This window comes from Gopherus flavomarginatus, chromosome 5, assembly GCF_025201925.1.
Source record: "Gopherus flavomarginatus isolate rGopFla2 chromosome 5, rGopFla2.mat.asm, whole genome shotgun sequence".
NCBI lineage: Eukaryota > Metazoa > Chordata > Testudines > Testudinidae > Gopherus > Gopherus flavomarginatus.
Window position 1 is genome coordinate 20,718,233 of NC_066621.1, and position 23,414 is coordinate 20,741,646.

The following is a 23,414-nucleotide window of genomic DNA, read 5'->3' on the forward strand; positions in this document are numbered from 1 at the left end:
AGGGTTGCAGACCCGAGGCTGTGAGAGCCCACCAGAGGCGACGCTTCTCTCTTGTCACGGTTCCAAGGCGAGATGAAGGCAGCGGGAACAGGTACAGCAGATGCCGAGCGGCCTTGTTTGCCAGGGTGCTGCTGGGTCGGGTGGTGGTTTGTATTTAAATCCTGTGCTTGTTGTTTGCTTGACTTGCCGGTGCGGCCAGCTCTGTTTCTCCAGGGCTCCTGCCTTCCGAACTGTGCACGGGGCCCACCGGGGCTTGGGTTGGAAAGGAGTGGCCGGTGGCAGGGGAGCCAGTGGATTTTGCTCTCTCCTTCTCACCCCTTGGATTAACATGCAGAAGATGCGCCTGTCACTTAGCCTGCCATCAGCGCCTGTTCAGGGATGGGTGATGGCTTTGTTCCGCGCTGCCTAGGAAGCCGTGCCAACTCTCTGACTTGGCAGTCGAGCCAGAGTGGGCAGGGTGAAGGCGAGGAAGGGAGAGAATTATTGCCGAGGCTTCCAAAGTGGCTGTAGGCCCGTTTCCGAGCACAGCAGCTTTTTCACTGTGCATCTCTCGCTCGCTCTCTGTCGCAGGCTGGTGCAGACAAAACGAAAACGTGTTTTGTTCTGCTTTTTTTTGGCATCTGCCTAGCTGCGTTACCAGCCCCAGCTGCCCCCCCCCACCTCCTACCTCCACTACTTAACCCCCTTTTATTATCGGCACACCCCCAGGTACTTAAAGGCAGCAAAAACCGATTCTTCCTCTGCGGTAAGGTTTTTCGCTATAGATCTCTCTCTGTTTGGGTGTGTCTCATTCTCTCTCTCCTGCTAAAGGACCCCGCCACCTCCTGAAAACCAGGAAGGAGGGAACCAGGATTTATTTTCACGCAGACGTTGGGCTGACATGCTGGGGAGGTCGGGGCGGGGTGGGGGGGAGGTAAAAACTGGCCTTTTGTTTAACCTGTGTTGATCTAAAGGAAGTTTTTGTCCTTTGGGGTGTTTTCAACTGGGCTTGGGTAACTTTTCTGAGCATGGCTCTCGGAAGAGCAGCCAGAATGGGGTTGGTTTTTTTTATTTTTTGTTTTTTTAAATTCGAGCTATGTAATAGAGAGATTGTCCCAAGGGCACAAGGAAAGGCAGCTCCTGAGTGCTGGAATTCCTGCCAGTGTCCCTTTGTGCCAGCCTCTGCTCGGCCTTTGGCGTCTCGTTTGGATGAAGCCTGGCATGAAGGCACCGCCCATTTCTTAGCGCCGAGCTGTTAGGAGAAGGAAAGGGGAGAGAGAGAGAGAGAGAGAGAGAGGAGGAGGAGGAAAAAAAAAGCTGCCTCCCTCAAACTGGCCTTTCTCGAAAAAGGATCCTTCCCCGATGATTGTCCGGAAAAGCGGAGCTAAATCCAGTGGCTACTTCAACAACCAAACTATTCTCCTCCACGGTGCGTCTCTCTCGCTGGCTTGGTACGAAATCAAACCTAGCTCTTACATTTGTCTTATTTTATTTTTAATTTTAAATAATGTTTCATTTGTCCAAATGCTCAGTTGCTTTATTGTTGCTGCAACCCTCACCCCTCCTCTTCCTTTTGCTCCTTCGGTCCTTGGGGCTAAAACATCTGCCTTTAAAAAAACATATTTGAAACAGGATTCGATGATCGTTTTTCTTTGGCCTCCCCTTCCCCTCCACCTGCAGATTGGGCCATTTGCAGCTCTTAAGAGGTGCTTGGGGCTGGGTGTGTGTTTCGTTTCGCCACCCTATGCAACGCAGAGGGAAAATGTTGAATCATGTCGGATTTGCCATTCAACATGGCAGCCGCAGCTAACGTGGTAGAAGCTTACAATGCGGAGCCGACCCCTGGGCCCGTGCTCCTTTTCCATCATGCAGGGTGGGGTGGGAGGGAATCCAGCACAGGCTGGGGCAGAGGGGGAGAATATTTTGGGGAGAATTTAATCTGGAGTGAGGGAGGAGGAGGGAAATAAGATGGCTGGATCCTCTCTCTTCATTTTGTGATGCGTTAACTGTTTAAAAGCTAGCTCGTTTTCCATCCCTTTGGCTTGCTTGGCAGAGATTCGGGGGGGCCTACTGGGGCGCGAGGTCTCAGCGGGGTGGGAGGTGCCTGGGGATCTTTCTCTGGTTTGCCCACTTGTGTTGCCCAGAGGTGGCTCGGGTTGTTAAAGTGCCAAGAGAAGGCGCGAGGGAGAGCGAGGCGTGCAGGAGGGATGGTTTCTGGAGCACAGTGGTGGCCTTTGGAGAAGGACCTGGACGGGGCTTTATTGAGCGGAATCTGCCCAGATAACAGAGGCATCTGGGAATGCTGGGCAGGATTACAGAGGGCACTTTGTAGAGTGCACACTGTCTCTCCTGCTGGAGGGCTCCTCCCTTTGTGGGGCTAGACCCTGTCCTCCCTGGCAATTGGTGTAAATCCAGAGCAATTCCACTCCAGACTCTGGCATAACACAGCTCAGGATTTTGGCCCGGCCTCTAAAAATCTGGCCTCTTTATGTCAAACTTAATTTAGGCCTGTTTTGTACGCAACAAAAGCAGATTGTTTCAGTGAGAGCAACAGATTCCCCCCCCCCCCCACCCCCCACTGCGCCTTCCTCCCTCCTGAACTCTTTCTGGAAATGTTTGTAAGCAGTAAGGGCATCCCTCTGCCCCCCCGCCCCCCACACCTCCAAATACATCCCTCAGAAAGCCCCTGCCATGTGTACAGTGAGATCTTAAAATTGGCCTCTGGTTTTTCTTTTAAGGAGCATGCATGCTGAATACTAAGCACCTGGGCCTGGGTTCCCCAGCACTGCTGCGCTCTTAACCAGTGCTGCATGCAGGAGCTCAGATACTACGGTGCTGAGGTGATAGAAGAACCCGAACAGAAACGTGTGAAATGCACTGAGGGTCCCTTTTAAGCACTGGGAAACTAGGCCTTTCATTGAACTAGGCCTTTCCTACAGAGACACAAACTGGGCTCTGAAAATCCCCTTTTTCACTTCCAGATTGTCACCCGCTCCCAGCAGAACACTCACCGCCTGCTCCCGAATGGGAAGTGAGGGTGAAACGATCCCCCTGTTCACCTTAGGCTTGCCCTGGCAAAATGTGTAAGACACTCAAACCTCTTCTTTAAGGTAGCATTAAAATATCCGACTGAGGAAGGAAAGAAAAATGCTTTTCTGGTCCCCTTGGATGTGAACCAGTTAGGAAGTCATTGGGGAATAGTAGAATAAGGTGACTGGGTGCCAGGACTCCTGGGTTCCTCGCCTGGTAATGTACTATTTTTATTGCAATAGCCAAGTCAGGACTCCATTATGCCAGTACTGCGTGACTGTAGATAAGTCACGTAAGGCCAAATTTGTAAAGATATTAGGCCCCTGAAGATGCAGAGAGCTGCCTAGTTAGATTTTCAAAAGCATCAAGGTGGCCAAGTCCCATTAAGTCAAACTGGCCCATAAGCCATATTCTGTACACTGCTGAGCATACAACAGGCAATTAATACATCATAAGTTTTCAAAGCCTCAGTTTCTCCATTTGTTCAATGATCTGAAGGGACACAGGATGGACCATTTTGTTTTTTGAGATGCCCCCCGATGAGAATCCCTTTAGAAGTGCTGTGGGTGGTGACTTGAGTGCTGATGACGTCCATGTAAATTGGACCCTAGAAATAACGCATTCGACTCAAAGGACGGTAGTCCAATCCCAAGGCCTGATTTGCATAAGCACTGAGTGCCCATATGTCCAGCTGAAGGCAATGAAAGCTGCAGATGCCCAGCACCTCTGAAAAACAGGTCACTGGATTTCACCTCAGATACATTTGGCAGTCAAGGCTTGATGCTAACTTGAGCAGGAGCTAGGGCTGCTCAGGAGTTCTCAGGATCAGGTCCCAAACAGGACTTTTGGTGCCAGCTGAAGATCTGGTCTAAATCAGCCTAGTTCAGGGCTTGTCTACACTTGAAATGCTACAGTAGCACATCACTGTAGACACAGCCTACGCCAATGGCAAGGGTTCTCCTGTTGGCATAGTTAATCCACCTCCCCGAGAGGCAGGAGCTAGGTTGATGGAAGAATTCGTCCATTGAGGGAGCACTGTCTGCACTGGCAGTTAGGTCGGCTTAATTATGTCACTTGGGGTGTGGACTTTTCACATCCCTGAGCAACGTGGCTGGGTTGACCTAACTTTTTAGTGTAGATTGACCAGGCCTCAGTTGAAGTCAATGGAGCTAGGCCAGTTTACATCATCAGAGGATCTGACTCTTCAATGATAACGAGAAGGGGACTCTTAATAGTCTCCATTCTCCCCAGCAGATTATTGTTATAAATACAGCCTAGGGTCAGGGACATTAATTTCCCAAGCTACATGAAATGCTACTCCTCCCTTTTTTTTCTTAAGAAGAAGTCATGAGACCTCATCCAAAGCCCACTGAAGTTAACGGGAAGACGCCCATTGACTCCAGTGGGCTTTGGATCAGGCCCTCAGGGCGAGGCTGAGCTGGAGCAAGAAATTTCTGACGTGTCCTAAGCAAAACATCTGGCACCCCTGCAAGCGCCCTTCAGGGCTCTGCCAAGGGACGCAGCTGTTGTGTTCTGTACGGCGAGCAGCAAAATAAGACTTGAGCTCCCAGACCGTGGCTAAACGATAATAATAAATTCTTTAAATTAAGAGGGAATTTGCAATTGGATCATTGTGTCTTTTACTGGCCTTAAGTTGGAACTTGCTCAAAAAGACCTTTGTGGCGGTGGTGATGGTGTTGCATTGTAACATGAGTAAGGAGTGGGGCCCAGATGGCTGAAGGTCTTTAGGCACCTAATGCAGTGGGAGGACCAGCACCTTTGGAGGTCCCCCTGCAATTACTGCTTCATGACTGGCTCTGCTCTGCTGCTTACCTTGTCCTCACCGCTCTAGGTTTGAGCAGTGAAAAATACATTGATCCTTAAGGAGAGGCTCCCACTCCCAGGATTCTTTGCACAGCAGCACAGCCCTGTCCCTACGGCTTGTCCGAGTGAACGGTTCTTGCATGATAGATTGCTCCACATGAACCTTCAGCCTCCCCCACCATCCTAGGGTTTGTGCACTAGAGCACGGGGGCACCTCATTTCTTCTCTCTGCCTGATGGGCAGTGTCCACGCTCAGCTCAGCCAAAGCTGCCCTGGAGGCACGAGGGCTTTCCGGGTCATGGAGTCCTAACAGAACTTGTGGGATGTTCCATGGGCCAGGTGGTGAAGAGTGTGAGTGACCTCCGCTGGCCTGAGAACTCATGGGAATAACATGATTGCCACCGAGGATTCAGGGAGGGAGTGTGTCTCCTTTATCTCTGCCCTGGCTTGGGCTGGACCCCTATATCCCCATTGCATACAAGCTCTGGATACAATCTGTGCCAGCTAGGGGCTGGAAGGGAGATAGGAGAGTTTGGGGCAGTGCATGGAATCTCAAGCTTTCAGCTGCAGGGACCCAAGGAATGACTTTGGGGGAGTGCGTGTATGGGGGCAGGGAGGGGGAATTAGCTTGTCCCAACCCTGCAGCAGGCATCTAGGGGGCATTTGAAAGGAACTCTCTGGAAGAGGAAGGAGAACCCTGAGTGCGCAGTGGGAGGAGAGTCCCGGCAGCCCCATTGGAATGCAGGCTGGGCTCCCATTCAAGCAGCTGGTCTCCAGCAGGCAGAGTTAATCATTGAGGGACAAATGCTAAAGAGGACTGTAGCTGCTGATTTAAGGGCAGCTATTTATACAGCGGAGTTCCCTGGAATCCACCTCAGCTTCCCCTTTGCGCCAGAGGTGCCCAGCTGGCCGACTAGTGAGGGAACAAACAAGCTGAATAGCAAAAATACATGCAGACAGAATCTTTGTTGTTCTTTGCAGCCAGCATTGCAGGCATGCTGGGCTCATCTGTCTCATGAGCTAAGCCAGGTGGGGGCCGAGATGGTAGGTGGCTGCCAGAGGTGTGCAGAGGAAACCCAGAGCACTGCAAGGCTCATGATTCAGCCTCTGGGCCTCTTCCCTCTGAGGCAGAACTGTACCAATGCACCAGTGCTGAGGGAGTTGTAAAACTGAGCTCCTAACCCCTTGCGAGCATTAAAGTTCCCGTTGTATAGAGCAAGACTATTACTTAGAGAACTGATGTTGGGTCTGATCCATTATATTCCACCTACCCTTAGATTCCCTCTGAAGTTTCAATACATTGAGGGATTCTTGACTCCTTTACTGTGCAGGATTGCTGTGCACTGTTCAACGCTTGCTATATTTTACCCCAGAGGTGGCTGCATTTCAGTGGAGGATGCAGCGCTTCCTGTGTCTTGCCCAAGGTACCTGCCTTACTCTGTACATTTGCCGACCTATGTTGAACATATTAATTGACAGCACAGTCTGTAGCACTTTGGCATTCTTCAGGGATGATGGCCAGGGCAACAGAAACATCAGACTTGTTGTGGGAGCAGTTTTATGCTCCTGAGTCCTGCAGGATGCAGGAATCCTGCAGGTTTCTTTGCTGAAGGAGTTGCTTCTGTGAATCCAGCCTGCTCCCCAGGTTTTAGGAGATGCAGGGAGGAAGGAAGAGCCATAACATGAGGCTGCAAAGTAAGGGAAAAACATAGCATGGAGCATTTGAAACTGCTGTTTGAGATTGGATCCAGTCTAAGGTTTAGGACCTAACACCCCAGAACTCTGTGGGAGTTCCCATCTGGATCTCAGCTCTGCAGCACAGGGCCCATCTTTGGGAATTATCTGAGATGGGATTTCCAGGTGAAGGGGACTAATGCCCAGAGACATGGAGGTGGACTTAGGAGGAAATCTTTCAGCTGGTGAGTCTGGAGTTCACAATCTCCCTGTGAAACTGACCCATCTGTTTGTCCTTACACATCAGCAGTGCTTCCCCAGTCACAGGCAGAAGGCTTCTTTATACTTTGGGACATTTGACCAGCACAGCTTGACATCAATAGCCAGGACACCCTACCACAGTCCAATCCTCCCCTCCCAGCCAGCAATGCTGATCAGTGATTCAGCAGCTCAGAAACGGCTTAATGAGAACTACAGCTAATTGAATGGCAGTGTCAGTAATAGTATGGCTGTTGTGAATTGCAGTAGTGACCTGGGTAAAATGTCCTCTCTACCCACGAAAGAGCAGATATCCCATTTGGGGGGATCAGAATCTGCTTTATGATCCCTGAGTTGTCTTTGGGGTGCCCTTTCTAAGACAGTTGTAGGCTCTGAGCTTTCCAGCTAGTTGCTCCTTGACTTCACTCTGAGAAGTTCAAGGTGGATGATGTCATCATGTTCACCCCCCACCCCACACACACACACCAGTGCAAGCTTGCTGTTCATCACCAGGATTTTTTAAAAGGGGGCCTAAAGTTAGGTTCCAAAGGCCTTATACTGTACAGGGGTCTAAATAAGGGGCCTGCTTTTCAAAAGCAGTGAGTATCCAGCAGCTCCCATCAGGCCTAAATAATGGAGTTTGGAGCCTGTCTTTATTCAGGACTTGTCCTACCCTGATAATAAAAATTTGGCATTTATGTAGCACCTTGTCAAAAGTGCTTTACAACTGCTGGGCCAGTGTCTCAGCTGGTATGAATTAAGTTAATGGAGGATCTGTCCCATTAGCTAATGATTCTTCACAACACTGCTGTGAGGTACAGTAGCATGGTGACTTCTGAAAGGTCACCCAGCCCTTCTGTTTCCTACCCCTGTGCCCCATCTCCTTGATCATAGAATATCAGGGTTGGAAGGGACCTCAGAAGGTCAGCTAGTCCAATCCCCTGCTCAAAGCAGGACCCATCGCCAGACAGATTTTTGCCCCAGATCCCTAAATGGCCCTCTCAAGGATTGAGCTTACAACCCTGGGTTTAGCAGGCCAATGCTCAAACTACTGAGCTATGCCTCCCCCCACATATTATGCTTCAGTGCTTGATTATTTATTATTTGCAGTGTAGTACATCCTAGCAGCCCCAAGTCCTGGCCCAGGCCCCTGCTGTGCCAGGGGCTATACAAACCTAGAACAAAAAGACAATTCCTCCCCAAAGAGTCGACACTCTAGGCTCAGTGTCATTTTAAACGTCCCAAGCCGTCGCGCTTCTGACATTTCCTCATTGTTCCACAATTCATACTGAAGAGGAACTGCATCATTTTCAGCCAGAAACAATTTGAGGGACTTGGTATGAATTAAACATTTCACTCGATGTTCGAGGAATGCTACTAGCTTAGGCCCAACATTTAACCTCTTTTAAATCCTCTCAAAATTGGATGGGAGTGTCCTCTGGATTCTAAATTTTATCATTCTATGATTCTGATATGCACTCGTTTGTCAACAAGGGATGAACAAAAGCAAACAAAAGCTGCAGTCCTTGTTTTGCATAGGCCCTGCACTGTTCTGTGGTCTGCCACTGCTGAACTCCAAGAGATCCACCCTATTCTCCGGGCCCTGCTGACATCCTGGAGCATGGCAGGACACACAGAAGGGTATGGAAGATCAACAACATAAGAAGCACTGGGTTAAAAGCTGTCGATGTCGTCCAAACAGCTGATGGGACAAAACTGAACAGGATTCTGTGAGTTGGCAAAGAAATATAAACGACAAGCCTCTGTGAGGTTGTTAGTCACAACGGCAAGGAAAGAGAAATGCAACTGTTTTGGGGCTATGTTGTAAATATATGTGTTGCAAAGTGGAAGCTAAAGGTAGTCCCCCTATATACTTATTTTAGCACTACTGACTAAATTTTTAAGAACTTTGCATGCACAATGATGGAACCAGATTTTTGAAGAGCTCAGCACTTCGGGTGCAGGGCTCTTTTGAAAACCTGGCCATAGTGTCACGCTAGGAACAGCTAGGTATGTTTGAAAATCTGGCTCCTAGTTAGTTCCCATTTAAGCATCTGAGCTCTTTCAAAAATTCAGCCGTAAGGGCTGATCCATTGAAAGTTTTCCATTGAGTTCAAAGGGTTTTGGATCAGGCTGTGAGTGCCTAGTTGTTCCAACTGTGGAGTTAGGTGTCTAACTCTAGGAATTTTGAAAATTTGACCTATAAAAATGAGTTAATTCTCGTCCCTGTACAATTCTTTCAAAGCAGGAGTAACTCAGTTGAAATCCATGGATATACATAACTGCTGAGAGAAGAGAATCAGGCTCTATCTCTTTTCTAGGGCCACAGACATGCCTGACTCAAGTCCCCAACAAGGCAAATTGTCACGACTTCATGTTCCATCCATCCCTCCCACTATGGCCAGTACATTTGTCCAGCCTAGATGGGGAGATCCTTGGGCCAGGATCTGTGTCTTCTTGTCTGGGAAGAGCCCTGCAGAACCCACTGGAGATCTTGACTTTCAGAGGTTCCATTTAGGACGTTTCTTTGCATGATCGAAGGCCCAGCTCCAGGATCGGCCAAAAGAGACAAGGGCCACCTACGTGTGCTGAAAACTAATGAGTTAAACACCTGTGCAGCAAATACCTGAAAGCTCTTTAACTGGAAATGCAGTTCGATGGCTTACGGTTAAGCCGGTTTTAATCACTGGATGGCCATTTCTTGCAGCGGAATGATCGAGGCTGCTGTATCTGTTTTCTTCATTAACATATTAGATGCATCTGTTAGACCCCTTAAACTAGGTCTGCAAGCCAGGCATATGAAGGCAGATTTCCCTTTGAGGCACAAACACCTTTTTTTTTTTTTTTTTTTTTTTTTTTTTTTTTTTTTTGCATCTCCGAGCAAAACATTCTTTGTGATAGAAAACTAGCTTTTTTCCCCCTCTCCACCCCATGCCCACCTGTGTACAAAAACTCTGCTCTAGGAAGGTGATTTTCTCTGCAATGTTGAAGTGCAGAATTCAGATGGAATGAATGGGAAAGGATCAGTGCAAGAGTGTCAAAACCAACACTTCTGCCCCTGCTGTATGACACCCAGTCATGGTGGTCGGGTGTTTGATTTAGATACGTCAGAGCTAGGTTATGACCCTGAGAGTTGACTCTGGACCTTAGCAGTCATTCGTAAATCTAATTGCTAGGTGACCCCTATTAGAAATCCTGGGCAGACATCCGGATGGGTCTGAGGCTGCATAAAATGCCTGATTGCTCTTTTGATGTGTCCAACACAGGCCTATGTCTAAAGAAGTTTGATCTACAGCATCCACATCTACTATACATCCAAATCCAATTTGGAATGTGTCCCACTTATTTGATCCAGGTGAAAGCATCACTCTTTCTAGCTGGTGGAGGTCTGTCTCATTTGGTGAGCTTTCTGGAAGGAAGAGAAGGAGCTGGGATTGGGAAATCATCCAGAATGGACTCAGGGCACAGTTCAGAGGCAAAGTCATATGTACAAGTTCAATGGGCTCTGGCTGTAGGCCATAGGAGAAGATCCTGAACTGGATTTCTGTGCCCAGCTGGGACGGACCCTCAATGCCAACACCAGGAAGAGAAGAACCTCAACCGCATTTCTAGGCTCCTGTGTGATGGATCCTCAGAGGAGAGGGCTCTGAACTAGGTCAGTGGCTCAGTAAATTAGAATGGGCTCTGGGCACAGCTCTTACTTAGTAGCTTCAAGAGTTGTGGAAATAGATCTTGAAAAATGAAAACAAGATTGATTTTTTGTTTCAGGACTGGGTGCACTCTGCAGATTTATACTAGTTGGAAGCCCACCCTTGTTTGAAGCCAGTCTTGGGTTCAGAGCTTCACAGTATTTAGCACCTTAAATGTTTTACTTGTTCAAAGCACAGTAGGGCATTAGCTAATCAATATTCCCAGCACCACAGGGAGCGGGTGTTAATCTCCCGGATGAAGAAACTGAGGCACTGATAGGCAAGGTGACTCACCCAGTAAGTCAGTGGCAGATAGGACATGGGGTGAATGCAATCCAGTCCCATGCTCAGACTGACAGACCACATTGCCTCTCTGCCTTCTCTTCACAAATGATCTTTGTGAAGACACCCTACTATAAAGTGCTGCCATTCTAGGATTTCTTAAACACTCTTGGGGTGGGAGGTGCTCAAATATTACAATGAAAGGTGCTGCCATAACAACCTGGACAGATATAACTCCATCCGTTTAACAAGACTTAATTCTGCATCCACCCACTTGTACTGTGTGAGGAGAAAACAGCCCTGTTCCTCCCTTTCTATAGGGGATGCATGAGGCATCTTCCACTGATGAAACCAATCAAGCCCTTTTGTTACCTGTCCACATGGGCAGAAGTTGTATATTACATAAACCAGAAGCAATGTGGTCGGTGTTTGTGGGGAGAGAGCATCACAGAAGAACGTCTATGCAAAGAGACACTAGAGATGTGTCCCAGAAGGCCCATGGAGCCCTGGATAAGCCAGAAGGATTTAGGACAAGCCTGGGAGGGACTCCAGCAAACATCCTCACTGTGGGATTTCTCTGAATGAGATCTTGATGCCGGGGAGGCCCAAAGGCTGAACCACAAGATGGTGAGCAGCTGATCTCATTAGCCCTAGTCAGTTGCAGTGCGAATAGGGTGACCAGACAGCAAGTGTGAAAAATTGGGACACATTGTGAGGAGTAATGGGAGCCTGTATAAGACAAAGCCCCAAATATTGGGACTGTCCCTATAAATCAGGACATCTGGTCACCCTAAGTGGGAAAGACCAAGGCTGAGACTCAGGGATTTGGATCCCAGCTCCCACGGTAACTATTTGGAACTGCACATCCAGATCCCCAAAGCAGCTTTGCAAACCCAGCCCTAAGGGCTTCAGTCGCAGATTGTTAGGGGTGATAGGTATTTACTTTCTCCCACCCCAGTACAAGGTTGGGCCAGGCTGTTCCTTTCCCATTCAATAGCTCTGCTCCACCAATCCCTAGCAGCTCCCGTCTGGCAATACCCTTTGCAGTATGTCTCTCAAAACTTGGGTGGTGGGGTGTCTGGTTTAGTCACTGCCTACCTCCATGTAAAATATTCTGGGGTTTCTATTAGTTGCACCGAGAACTGATGTGCATTGCCATTGCCTAGCTCTTCCTGGAACGAACAGGAGGTAGCTCCTAGTCACTTGTAGTGGGATTTGGATGCCTAACTGAAGCTTATTTGAAATCCCAGCCATTGTGGGCAAAGTATATTTCACTGACTGTGCAAAAGTCCCCCCAAGGAAGTGCCCAGGCAGCCTGCAGAACAAAGAGCATTGAGCCTAGACAGAAGGCTCTGGGCTCTTGAGCCAAGTGATCCTGGTGCTATTACATGCACAGTGCACAGAGCTCAGCTAGCAAACAGGAGCAGCTCGGAGCCACTCCCATCTGGCCGTGTTGCCATGCTCTCAGTTAGAGGGAAACAAACCCAGTGGATCTCTGATGAATGGGGAACTTGCACCAGGTTTTATTTTTAGCCTCATTTTAAATAAAAACTTAACAGCTGCAGCCGGGCCCAGAAGAGTTCACACTGAGGACACTTTGTCTGCAAGGCAACCTTCTCTGAGAACATGGGCTATGGGCTGCCGAGGCAGCCTCCCAGGCAACATTACAGTGAGGGTGGGGATGAGGGTCATGAGGGAGATGGTGCATGAATGGCAGAGACAATTAACAGTGCTTGAGTCACACTCCGCCCCAGAGTGCTTGCTGTGTCGTCAGTACAATTTAGTCCAGGTACTGTGTGCATGTACACTATAGGCGCGTGCGTGTATACACAAGGAAAGGGACAATTGTACAAGGAAGGATGCCAGCAAGAAAGAGGGTCCATGCATGTGTGAGGGACATTGAATGCATGTGTGTGTGCGTGCTAGGGTGATCAGACAGCAAGTGTGAAAAATTGGGATGGGGGTAGGGGGTAATAGGCACCTATATAAGTCAAAGCCCTAAATATCAGGCCTGTCCCTATAAAATCAGGACATCTGGCCACCCTAGTGGGTGCGTGTCTGCACAAGGGAGGGAGTGTGTGTGTGCCTGAGCCAGTGACGGGGCTGGAAGGTGTGTTTGCACGAGCAAGGAGAGTGTGAATGGGTGCAAGAGAGGGATGTTTAACAGCCAGGCTGCAACCCCACCAGGACAGAAAGAGGAGGGCTTTTTAAAAAAGATAATAGAACTTGGCCCATGTCCTGCATAGCACTTTTCATCTGAAGATCTTGGGGGACGTTGCAAAGGTGGATCAGTTTCTTTACCCCCATTATACAGATGGGGAGACTGAGGCACTGGGTGACTAAGTGACATGCCCAGTTAACACCCTTTCTTTGGAGATTTTGCCATGGCGTCTTTAAGGTTTTCAATCTCTCTGCCAGGTTTTGGCATTTACAGTTGCTTCAGCCTGGGTGCTGGAGCTGATAGTTGGAGCAGGGCTCTCACCCATTCCAAATCCTGAGGGGACAGTCTTGATTCCCATAGATTTGTCCTGCATCTTGCAAACCTAAAGACTGAGAGTGAATTTATACTGGGCTACACACGAGACGCCTCCAGATCTCATTGTGTCCTTACAACGTCACGATGCGATGGGCCATTACAATGCAAGAGCAGGAGGTGAGGGCAGAGAGGGTTTTGGCAGAATCCTAAAACTCACGGCCATTGTCATTGTCATGGTGTGTCAGGCAAGTGCTGTGTTTCTCCTGTTTATGGAAGACCTCTAAGCTATGGAGGTTCAACACTTGCTACCACTCACAGTCCTCTTCGTCCAGTCGGTCTCAGAATCGCCCTTGGCTTGAGACCTGGAAGGATCCATGCCTAGGGTGAGGTCAATCTCCAGGGTGAGTTCAGTCCTGGGCCTCTCTGCTAAGACTGTCAATGAGGGGCGGAGATGAGTGGTGTGTTGGAGAGGTGCCTCACCCCAATTCGGGCTTCGCTCTGCACCTCTCCTGTCCTCTCTGCTGCCAAAGGGAGGGAGACTTTAACTGAGCCTGGTTTGTGAGCTGTGACCCCAGGCAGTAGACCAGGGAGTGATCTACTGGGGTGATGCTCCAGCTCTCTCCCCATGGGCCTGTATGTAGCGTAACATTGGACAGGTGCTCAGAATGCATCCAGATTCCCTTCTAGTGAGAGGGACAATGGTGTGAGGGCCACCCCTGCTCCCTCGGGCTCCAGTCCTTGCCATGGGCTTACCTTGACAGCAGCATTTCACATACCCAGGCTGACGCCCTGGTAGCTATCTCACCAGGAGTTCACTTCTGTGAAAGGCCGGGCTGCTGCCTCCTCACCAGGCTGGAATAGAAAAGGAGGCATAGATGATGCATGCAACAAGTGCCTTTCCTTCATCACAGTCTCAGCATTAAGTCAGACCGGGCTCCCTCTAGCCCCAGAGAGCGCAGGGCGGCTAATGAAAGCCAACAGCACTGGATTACTTGCAAGGTCCTGGGAAAGATCCTTCTCCCGATTCCACCAGAGCAGACCACCAGCCCCAAAAGAATCTGCCCCAGGTTTGTGCCCTTTGCCTGTGCCTGAGTGGGAATGTGGGGCCTTTACTTCAGGCAGTATAGGGCACTACCAAGTGGACGTGTTCACTAGCACTGTTAGGTACTTCAATATCAAGCATTGAGGGCCTGATCCCATTGCTTTCACTGGGCTTAGGATCCAGCCCTAGTTCAAGAAGCTCCCAGTAAGTGAGGTGTTACTAAATACCTGGCTCTGGGAGCACAGAACAGTGGCAGGTACTAAGCCAAACCATTCTGTATTGCTGCTGTATCAGAAACAATTGGTTTATCGGGGAAACCTTAACCTAGCTAATAAATGCCAGAAAAACGTTTTCCCCCGCAACTGCTATGCAGCTGGCATAAGGAGCCAGTCTATAGGTTGTACTGTCCCTATTGCCAATGAATCTCTCTCCCGAGGGCCCTTTTGCTTGCTCTGGGCTCCCCGCCCCATGCCCTTACGTGGGTGTTATTTGCACAGTTTCCTGTCCAGGGAAGTTCAGGAGTTTGACATTCCCGGGTTGGTTTCCGTTCTCCTGCTGTGTTCTCATCAGGAACTTTTACACAGAGCAAGCCAGGCATCCCCTCCGTCCAGGTGGGTGGACTGAGTAGAACCCCTGCCTGTGCCGACAGCTGAGGTGGGGGCACCCAGCTGGCCTTGGGAATGCTGTGTTACCTTTTTAAGTTCAGCAGATTCAAGCTCAGTTGCCTATAAGAAGTTAGAAAGCTCAGGACCTGATCCGTTTCTCTGTTGCTGCTGGGCTGGATGGGCCGTTCGCTCCCCAGCGTCAGGAAGCAAACATGCAGCAGTACATCTCTGTGGAGCTTTGATTCCTGTCTAATTTATACTCCCCTGCCCCCGTTTGCGCCTCCCCTCCCTTCCCTTCTCCCTCCCATTCCAGAGCAAACAAAATGGCTGCTGCTGGGCCATTTTGTTTGCTGTCTGGAAGGGGGAAGCGAGGATGCTGGGACTTGGCTCTTGTCGGAGACGGTGGCCATTTTCGAGCCTAACGCTTCTGTCTCTACGTGGCACCGGCTGTAACGGAAAAAAAAAGGGACCTGTTTGGAAGGAGACCAAAGTCGGAGACAGAGAGTGGGTAGTTTTGGCATATGCTGAGCATTGAAAATGCCTTGGTTTGCCAAACTGAGCTATTGTGTTATCAATATAGCGCTACTTGGGGCATGCAGAAATGTGTGGCTGCACAGTATAGCCGGATGGAAAGGTTTGTTTGGTATGTTCAATAAAGCAACCCTCCTTTCTTGTGTGTTTATAAAATACCAGCGAGTGCTATTGTCTAATTTGTTTTTGGACGGGCAGGCAGTATTACACAGGGGCTCGGTATGATTAGAACCGATCAATGCCTTTAACCTGTTGTGTGTCCTCTTGCTGTAGATGAAAATAGGATTTGACCTTTCCTCGGATCCAGTAACACATGGATTTAGCTAAAGTGATCTCTCTGGTTTGGTTTGGCTTGGTTTGGTTTAAATGCGTCCCCTTAAAAATTTTCAGCTCAGCATTATAATAGGTGAATTTATTTTAAAAACATGTCTTTCTTGCTTTTTGACTGCTAATAGTTTAGTTATTTATCATGCTGCTGGTGCGGTACTATAATAACAAGACATTTCCAGTACCAAGATGTGACCTTTAAGGTGTGATATATGGTGGAGGCGCCATGAAAAGTGGTATGCTGTGAAAGTTGAGGGGAACTTGCTGCTGTTCCCATATGTTTCTGTGCAGAATCATGGCAAAGGTGCATCCAAAAAAAGAGTAGTATGTCTGCATTTTCCCCCCCAGTAGCATGATTGTGTTTATCAGCTAACAATCACATTGCTCAGTTGGTCTGTGGACGTTCAGATCAACATATCTCAGTCCAGCAGCAATCAGATTTCGATAAGACAGGCGGTTCATTGGTTTTTGGTGATAGTATCACCTTTCTTTGGGGGAGTACGTTACAGCCCCAGATACTTTGAAAAAGGAGCCAGGATTGAGGGCAGCACACAGAGACTTATTTTTTGAAAAGGGATTTGCCTCTATATGTAAATAGCTTTGTCATAAAAGGACAAGGTGGACGGTTGCAACGGAAATGGCAATCATGCAGCTGGTACTGTATCTGCAGGCTTGGGGTGTTTAGTTCTGATTTTAAATGAAAATACTTTGGATGGTATACAACTGGTGCTTGCATTATTTGACACCGTGTGTGAGTAATGTCTGAATTATAACGATACCTGAATGAAACCTCTATGGAAAAGCTCTATAGAATTTAACAGAAAGCAATCTTCTTTCTGTATAGGGTGACCAGAGGTCCTGATTTTATAGGGACAGTCCCGATTTTTGGGTCTTTTTCTTATATAGACAGCCACCTATTACCTCTGACCTCCTGTCCTGGTTTTTCACATTTGCTGTCTGGTCACCCTATTTTTGTAGGATTTTCAAACCAGCGTATGGACTTTAATAGAGAATTCTATCCCTCCTATCAAAATCTATAGAACTGTTAAAATAGAGCAATCCATAGGGTCCCGTTCTCTATTAAAATTACTCTATTTTAGAATAAATGTCTCTAGACTTCTATTAAATGTCAACAGAACTTTGCTGGTTTCATTCTAATAAATTCTATAGAACTTTTTTGCAAGGGAGAGCAGAATATATGAATATATGGTAAAGATACTGATTGGAAGTCTATCCAATGTGTTATCTTGGTGGTCACTCTTTATATTTAGGGCACATTTGCAAAGGGTTTCTAAAAGGTTAATAAAGGATGAGCAGATGTGATAAGCCTGTTACAGATATGAATAGTACATCCATAGAAGATGGTATAGATGCTTATTAACAGCCTATTGGAGTCCAGAGCAATTTCTAACAATTGATTAGCCGTTTATAGAAACATCTTTTAATCATGTATTAGCCCTTTATAAATGTATCCTTATTATAAAGTGTGATCTGTTTCATTAATAAAACACGGAGGAGAAAAATTACCACAGATGCACCAAGACGGTTTTAAGAATGAATTTTAAGAATCTCTGCTTGCATTTGTCTTCTCTCTTTCCCTGTATACTGCACGTCTGATTAACTCTTGTAAGTGTATTAGTTTAAGTCACACTCTTGAGTCCGGATTGTGAAATGAAGTTAGGTTCTGTTGCTTTTCTACACAAAGTTAAACTAAAATACTTAAAGGAGACCTGTTGCTCTCTTTAGCTAGTTTGGAAATGATCTTTTTGTCTTCATGTGGGGACAACTCCAGGTGAATGCTAGACCACGGGTTGCTTTCTATAGTCAGGTTTCTCACTCTGCTGGCATGTGCAACTGAGCCAGTTCTAAATGGTGCCATGCCCAGATGCACAAAACCAATACCGTATTGTCACAGGAAGCACGGCAAATCAAAACATGTAAACAGCTGCTGTGAGTTGAGGAAATGAAGGAACTACACACAGCAGAAGGGGCTTATACAGACAAATGATGTTACTGCAACAAGAAGAACTTCTCGGGCCGTTGAAAAGTTTGGGACTGACACTTTTTTTTCCTCTTTAGCAAAACAGTGAGGCGAATGCAATGTTAAGGGGCTGCATGCTTCCATATAGGTAAGTGTAAGGAAACAAAATGGCTGACAGGCAGCCATTTTGTGTCAATGCAGACAGCTGACTTAATACCGATTTTTTTTTTAAAAGCTGAGGCTGGTTCTGTCCCAGTTCAGCTGTTGCTTGAGGAGATTGAAAAAGTTGTAAGAGAAGCAAGGCCCTGATTTCTTGCTGGAAAACTCCACCTGTCCCCAGATCGTTTTGGCACTGTCTCGCAAGGCCTGTGACTAAACAAAAGCTGAAAGCAGTGTCTGCTTTTAAAGCAGCTAATTTGTTGTTTCGTGGCTCTCCCGTCCATCCTCTCCCATTCACTCAGGACTCTTTAATAAACTAGATCAGCACGTCAGACCTTCAGAGCCTTTCCTGATATTTTCAGAGCCTTTGAGGTGACCTCAGTATCTCGCCGTGCCTCCAATGTTTTCAGATCAGATCATTGACTCGTGCTCAAACTTGCCTCATATGCTGATGTTTAAAAACTCTGAGGACACCGTTATGGGGCTTCTCTTAAGGAATCTGAAGTGCTGATCATGGTCAGTGGTTTATTGATCCCAAACAAAAGAAGAGCAGTCATTTCCCCCAGAAATGAGTATGCATCAAATTCTTTGCTACCCTGAGGAACTTGCTGTTACTATGGGCTTTGGGGGAACTTATTAGTATTTCTGCCCAAGCCCTCATCCCCAAATGAATTTAGATTCCCATGTATAATGCTTCAGATTCCTGGCTAGGTAATAGTGTGAGTATTGAAATCTTGGGGTTGTTCCTCTCAGAAACTGTTAGATACAAAGACGGAGAACCAAACTTTTAAAAATTCATGCAGGTTTTCAGTTTGGGCTGATTCTGGTGCATTTGTATGTGCATCTGGAAGGGAAGAAGCTGGTGTCACTTCCTCTGAACTCTCTGTTCAGAGGGTAATGTTTTCAAAACAGTGGGACCAGATTTTAAAAGGTATTTAGGTGCCTAACTCCCGCTGAAATCAATGGGAGGTAGGCATCAAAATACCTTTGAGGAGCTGGACCTTAATGTCCTGAGATGCCCTGGGGGACCATCCAGTTTGCAGCCATTCAGCATTTGGAATCTAGACTTGGTATTTCCTAAAATGAGAGCAATGAATGAGTCTAACTATGGAGATGCTTGCACTGAGGATGCAGAGACGGAAATGTTTATCAGAGCTCTGATCAGTCCAACTGTTAGCTGGGAGATGCGAGGAAACTGGGAAATTTCAACCCAATTTCCCCAGAACAAGCGACTGCTGGAATAGATGAGTTGGACAGAATATGCTGAAGGTATCTGGGCATCTCAGTGCTTGCCCACTTTTCCATAGTATACTTTCTCTCTTCCTCTGCACCTTCCCCACTATTGCTTTGAATTAACTTAACTACTACAGTAACTTACTAGAGTTGGTTGAAAAATTTTCATCAACCCTTTCGGGGGGAGGGTGAAAAATATCTTTTTGACCAAAGCAATTTTTTTCCCTGATTTGGTTAAAATTTTTTCTTTTTTCTTTTCTTTTTGTAATAAAACGCTGAAAATTTTGGGGGAGAAGGCTCTGGTAAAAATATTTGGCTTTGGGTTATGTATATATTTAAAAAAAAAAGGAAATTTTATGCTGGAAACAATTTTCAAAAAGTGATTTTTTTCAGGTTTTATTTTTTCATTGAAAAAATGAAACATTCACAGGAAATTAAAAAAACCCACAACCCTCCACATTATTTTGAAAGTTTTCCACCAAAATAACTGGCATTTTTTAACGAGCACTATAACCTACACCGAGGGCCAGATTTTCAAGGGCTCAGCTCTCATTGGACCCACATTATGGGCATAGTTTCAGAAGAGCTCAGCACCCAATGTGCATCCAACATACTGAGCAATTCTGAAAATCTGGCCACTTTACAAAAAAAAGTGCCCAAATCTTCAGACATATTTAGGCACCTAATTCCTACTGAAATCAATGGGAATTAGGTGCTGAAATCTGGAGGATTTGGACCTGATCTCTTTAGAAAAAATGGTCTACATGCTCACCTCATTTGTTATGCTAAAATGAGTAGTCTTTTGCTTATGCCCCAGATGTTCTTTGCCCTTCCAGAGAACTTTAGTTTGTTTGCAGCTAGCTATTGTTACTACACCCAGACTCATTAATTTTCTTTAAATCAAATGCACCCCCCCAGCCAGTTTGCATCAGTATTTGGGTGGCTGGGGAATAAAAATGGTGCTCATTGTGTGCTAAGTGGAGGAGAAATACATCAAGCACTTGGGACTGGATGAAAGCCAGCATGTTTTCATCCCTTGTTAAACTTTGCCCTCCTGTGCTGCCGCCCTCTGTTATAACATTGAAGGAACATTGTAGCTTGCATTGGTGCATTCACTAGCTCTGCAAATGAGCTCTACCTAGATGTACCTGACACCAGGTACATTGGGAAGCTGCATTGTACCTGCTTATATCTAGTCTGTTCATCTAATTGGTACGCTCAGTGCCTCAGCAGATGTGTTCTGCCTTGTCTGACTTGGTCCATTTCTGTGGCCCTGCAGGTGTGTTCCAAACTCACCTGGTACATTCAGACATTGCATTCTAACTGGATAGATGGTACCTGGTAGACTTGGTACTGCAGCAGGGACATTCTGCCTGCATGGATCTCCCTATATTCTGCAGTCGCCCTGATGCAGTTTACAATGGGTCCCTGGGTACCGATGGTACATTCAGAAGCACTCAGATAGTTCAAATGGCTAAAGTTTGCAGGCAACTTAATTGCTGTCTGGGGTTCATTTGGCCTGTGCAAATCAAAGGGCATTTAAGGAAGGAGAGGGAGCCCGAGTGAGGGGCAATGGGGGCAGAACTAATGCTTTGCACTCGCTGTTGCCTCAGTCACCATGAAGGCTGACCCTGCTTGTTTTTTCTCTTTGCAGAACCCACATGGCCCACCTCCTCCCGGAGCTGTTGCCGCCAGGATGGGCCATCACGGCCCTGTGCTGTCCTTGAGGCTGAGGTAGTAGATTGAATAGTTGTGGAGTCCTACCCTCCCTTTGAGCTAACTATACAATCTACTGTCTTTCCTAAGGAGACAGTCAGGTCATCACACAACCACCCCAGTGCTGCCAGTGGAGACGCAGCCAAGCTCGGGCGCAACCCTGTCCCAGGTTGGGGCTGTGGCACTCAGCAGGCCTCTGTACTGCTCTGTGGAGGTGAGGTAGTAGGTTGTATAGTTTGGTGGGAGGGATTTCATCCCATTTCAGGTGATAACTATACAGTCTATTGCCTTCCTTAAAGAGCAGCAAAACAGCTTGAGGAACGGCCCAGCCACAGATCTCCAGGAACATCTCCTCTTTCCAATGAGAGCTTCAGACCAGGATGTGAACAACCTCTCAACGTTCTTCTCCTGCGGTGTCCAGGGTCCTGTCATTCTGGGCCTATCACTGATCTCAGGCACAGGAATAGAAAGCCATCCGCTTCAATTAATGCCCATTCATCCATTTCAAAAGCGTAAGGTGCCAGGGCAGCGAAATCATAGGTTAGGTGGTGCGTTACTATTCGATAGAGTCATCAGATGCCTGTGTTTAGAGCTCACTCTTTTCCAGGAGATGAGACCAAGCTCAGAAGGATTTGGACCCCAACTCCAGCCCACTCTTCCCCAGAATTTTGGGGTGTTTGGATACACTGTTCTGCTCTGGGTCTGCCCTAGAAAGTTCAGGACAGGACCCAAAGTTTGGGTTTGGATCTAGGCATCTAATTTAAGACTTTTATACAGCTGGGCCCAGCTGTGAATGTTGGGTCTGGATCTGGATCCAGTTCCAAACTTAGCTAGTGGTTTGAAGGCACTGGGGACTGTTCTGGTTTTGGCCTGCAGGCCCCAACTCGCAGAGTTCGGAGCTGGATTTGGATCCAAGGGTGTGCCTTAACTGGGGTTTAATTTGCTGTGTCCCATCTCAAGTGAATATAGGATGCGTTTTGTCCTGTATTTCAGCACTATTAATGCAAGAAAATCCTATACACTGAGGCTGTATGATTTTGTGCCATGAATATAATGCTGTGACAGGAAGTGCCCCTTGTCCAGTATTTGTTTTTTGTAGTTTCTTTTTATTGCCTTGAAACAGAGGTGGTAGGAGAAGTAGGACCTTGCACTCATAAAGCAACATGTTTCAACCTATTCATGATCTTAGCAGCATAGGAATTGCCAGACTGGATCAGACCCAAGGGCCATCCAGTCCTGTATCTCATCTCCAACACTGGCCAACACCAGATGCTTGAGACAAAGGTGTAAGAACACAGAGTAGTAAATGTGGAATAATCTGCTCCCCATGAAGGTCTCATCCTGGTCTCTAATAGTTAGAGACTGAATTAAGATTTGAAACACAAGGTTTAGTATTCCTGCCAAAAAAAATTGTAATTAATAATGATAATTCTCTATATTCACATAATTGTCCAATCCCGTTTTGAATCTTGGTAAGTTCTTGGCTTCAATGACATTAGGCTAGTGTTCAGAGCTAAATGGACTCTAATAACATGTAGCAGAGTTGAGCAAATAACTGATTTTTTTGGTTTTTTGGCCAAAACAAAGAAAAATTGTTCTGGGTCATATGAAATGTTACATTTAACACAGATCTATTTTCCTCGATTTCTGATTTTGTGACGTTTTTGGGTGTTTTTTACCCTTTAATTTTTTTGTAAACCAATCTAGCTAAATTTCAAAATGAAACCTTTCCAAATGAAAAGTTGAAACATTTCAGTTAAAAAAGAATCAAAATGAACCACTTTGACTTTTCAGAAAAATGTTTGCCATCGGTTTAATCAGCTAAAACTGTTTGCTGAACTCAAGCTGAATTAATTGATAGCTTTGGTCACCTCAAAACTGAATTTTTCAGTGAATAAACTGTTTGACTGAAACATTTCACCCAGCTCCAGCTCAGATGGATAGCTAGCGGACAGTAGTTTGGGAGATAAATGACAACACAGATAATAAGCTGGGCACCTGCTGTATTTTCAGGTGGTGTCATAAAGCTGACTAGGAAACAAAGGTTATAATGAGAGAATCAGAATGTAAATAGAAGGAATCATCATATAAAACCCAGACTAAGAGCTATGAAGGGAGCTCCAGCTGTTTGGTTTGAATCCCTGCTTCACACACCTAGGTTCTTGGTTGGGGACCAGATGCTGTTCGAAGCCACAAGGATATTCATTAGCTCACAAGAAAACTTGCTGTTCGCTATTTGTAGTGATGTTCGATATTTGGTTTTGACTTAGTTGGAGAATTTCACTGAAATTTTGAATTCTAATAAAATATGAAAAATAGGAATGCCGATTTTTCCCTCCTCTCTTCCCCCGCTTTCTGTATTTTTCAACTTGCTCTAGTTATTTGGTCTTTATTATTTGTCCGTTTACAAATCAGTCCTCCAATCATAGAGCAGAAACAATACCATGTGACTTTGGTGACCACTCACTCACTGTGAATAATCCCCGTGAAGGGACTCATAGACTGGGATGGGTTTGTTTCAATCTGTCCACCAAATCCTTATGAATAAAGCTCGGTGGTGGAAAACAGGAACAGGACACAGTTGGTCACCGTGTTTATTTGCAATTGC

The 23,414-nt window shown here is 46.7% G+C and overlaps 1 long non-coding RNA gene across 3 annotated transcripts; it reads left to right on the forward strand.

The window, feature by feature from the left end:
* On the forward strand, positions 1-23,128 carry LOC127052661 (uncharacterized). 3 transcript variants are annotated; one of them, XR_007774838.1, is made up of 4 exons: positions 1-91; positions 17,797-17,846; positions 20,745-21,739; positions 22,193-23,128. It is a non-coding gene; the product is annotated as an uncharacterized LOC127052661 (long non-coding RNA). The 3 variants fall into 3 exon arrangements; XR_007774839.1 differs by lacking the exon at positions 17,797-17,846; XR_007774837.1 differs by lacking the exon at positions 17,797-17,846 and having other exon boundaries at positions 64-1,408.
* Positions 23,129-23,414: the final 286 nt, after the last annotated feature.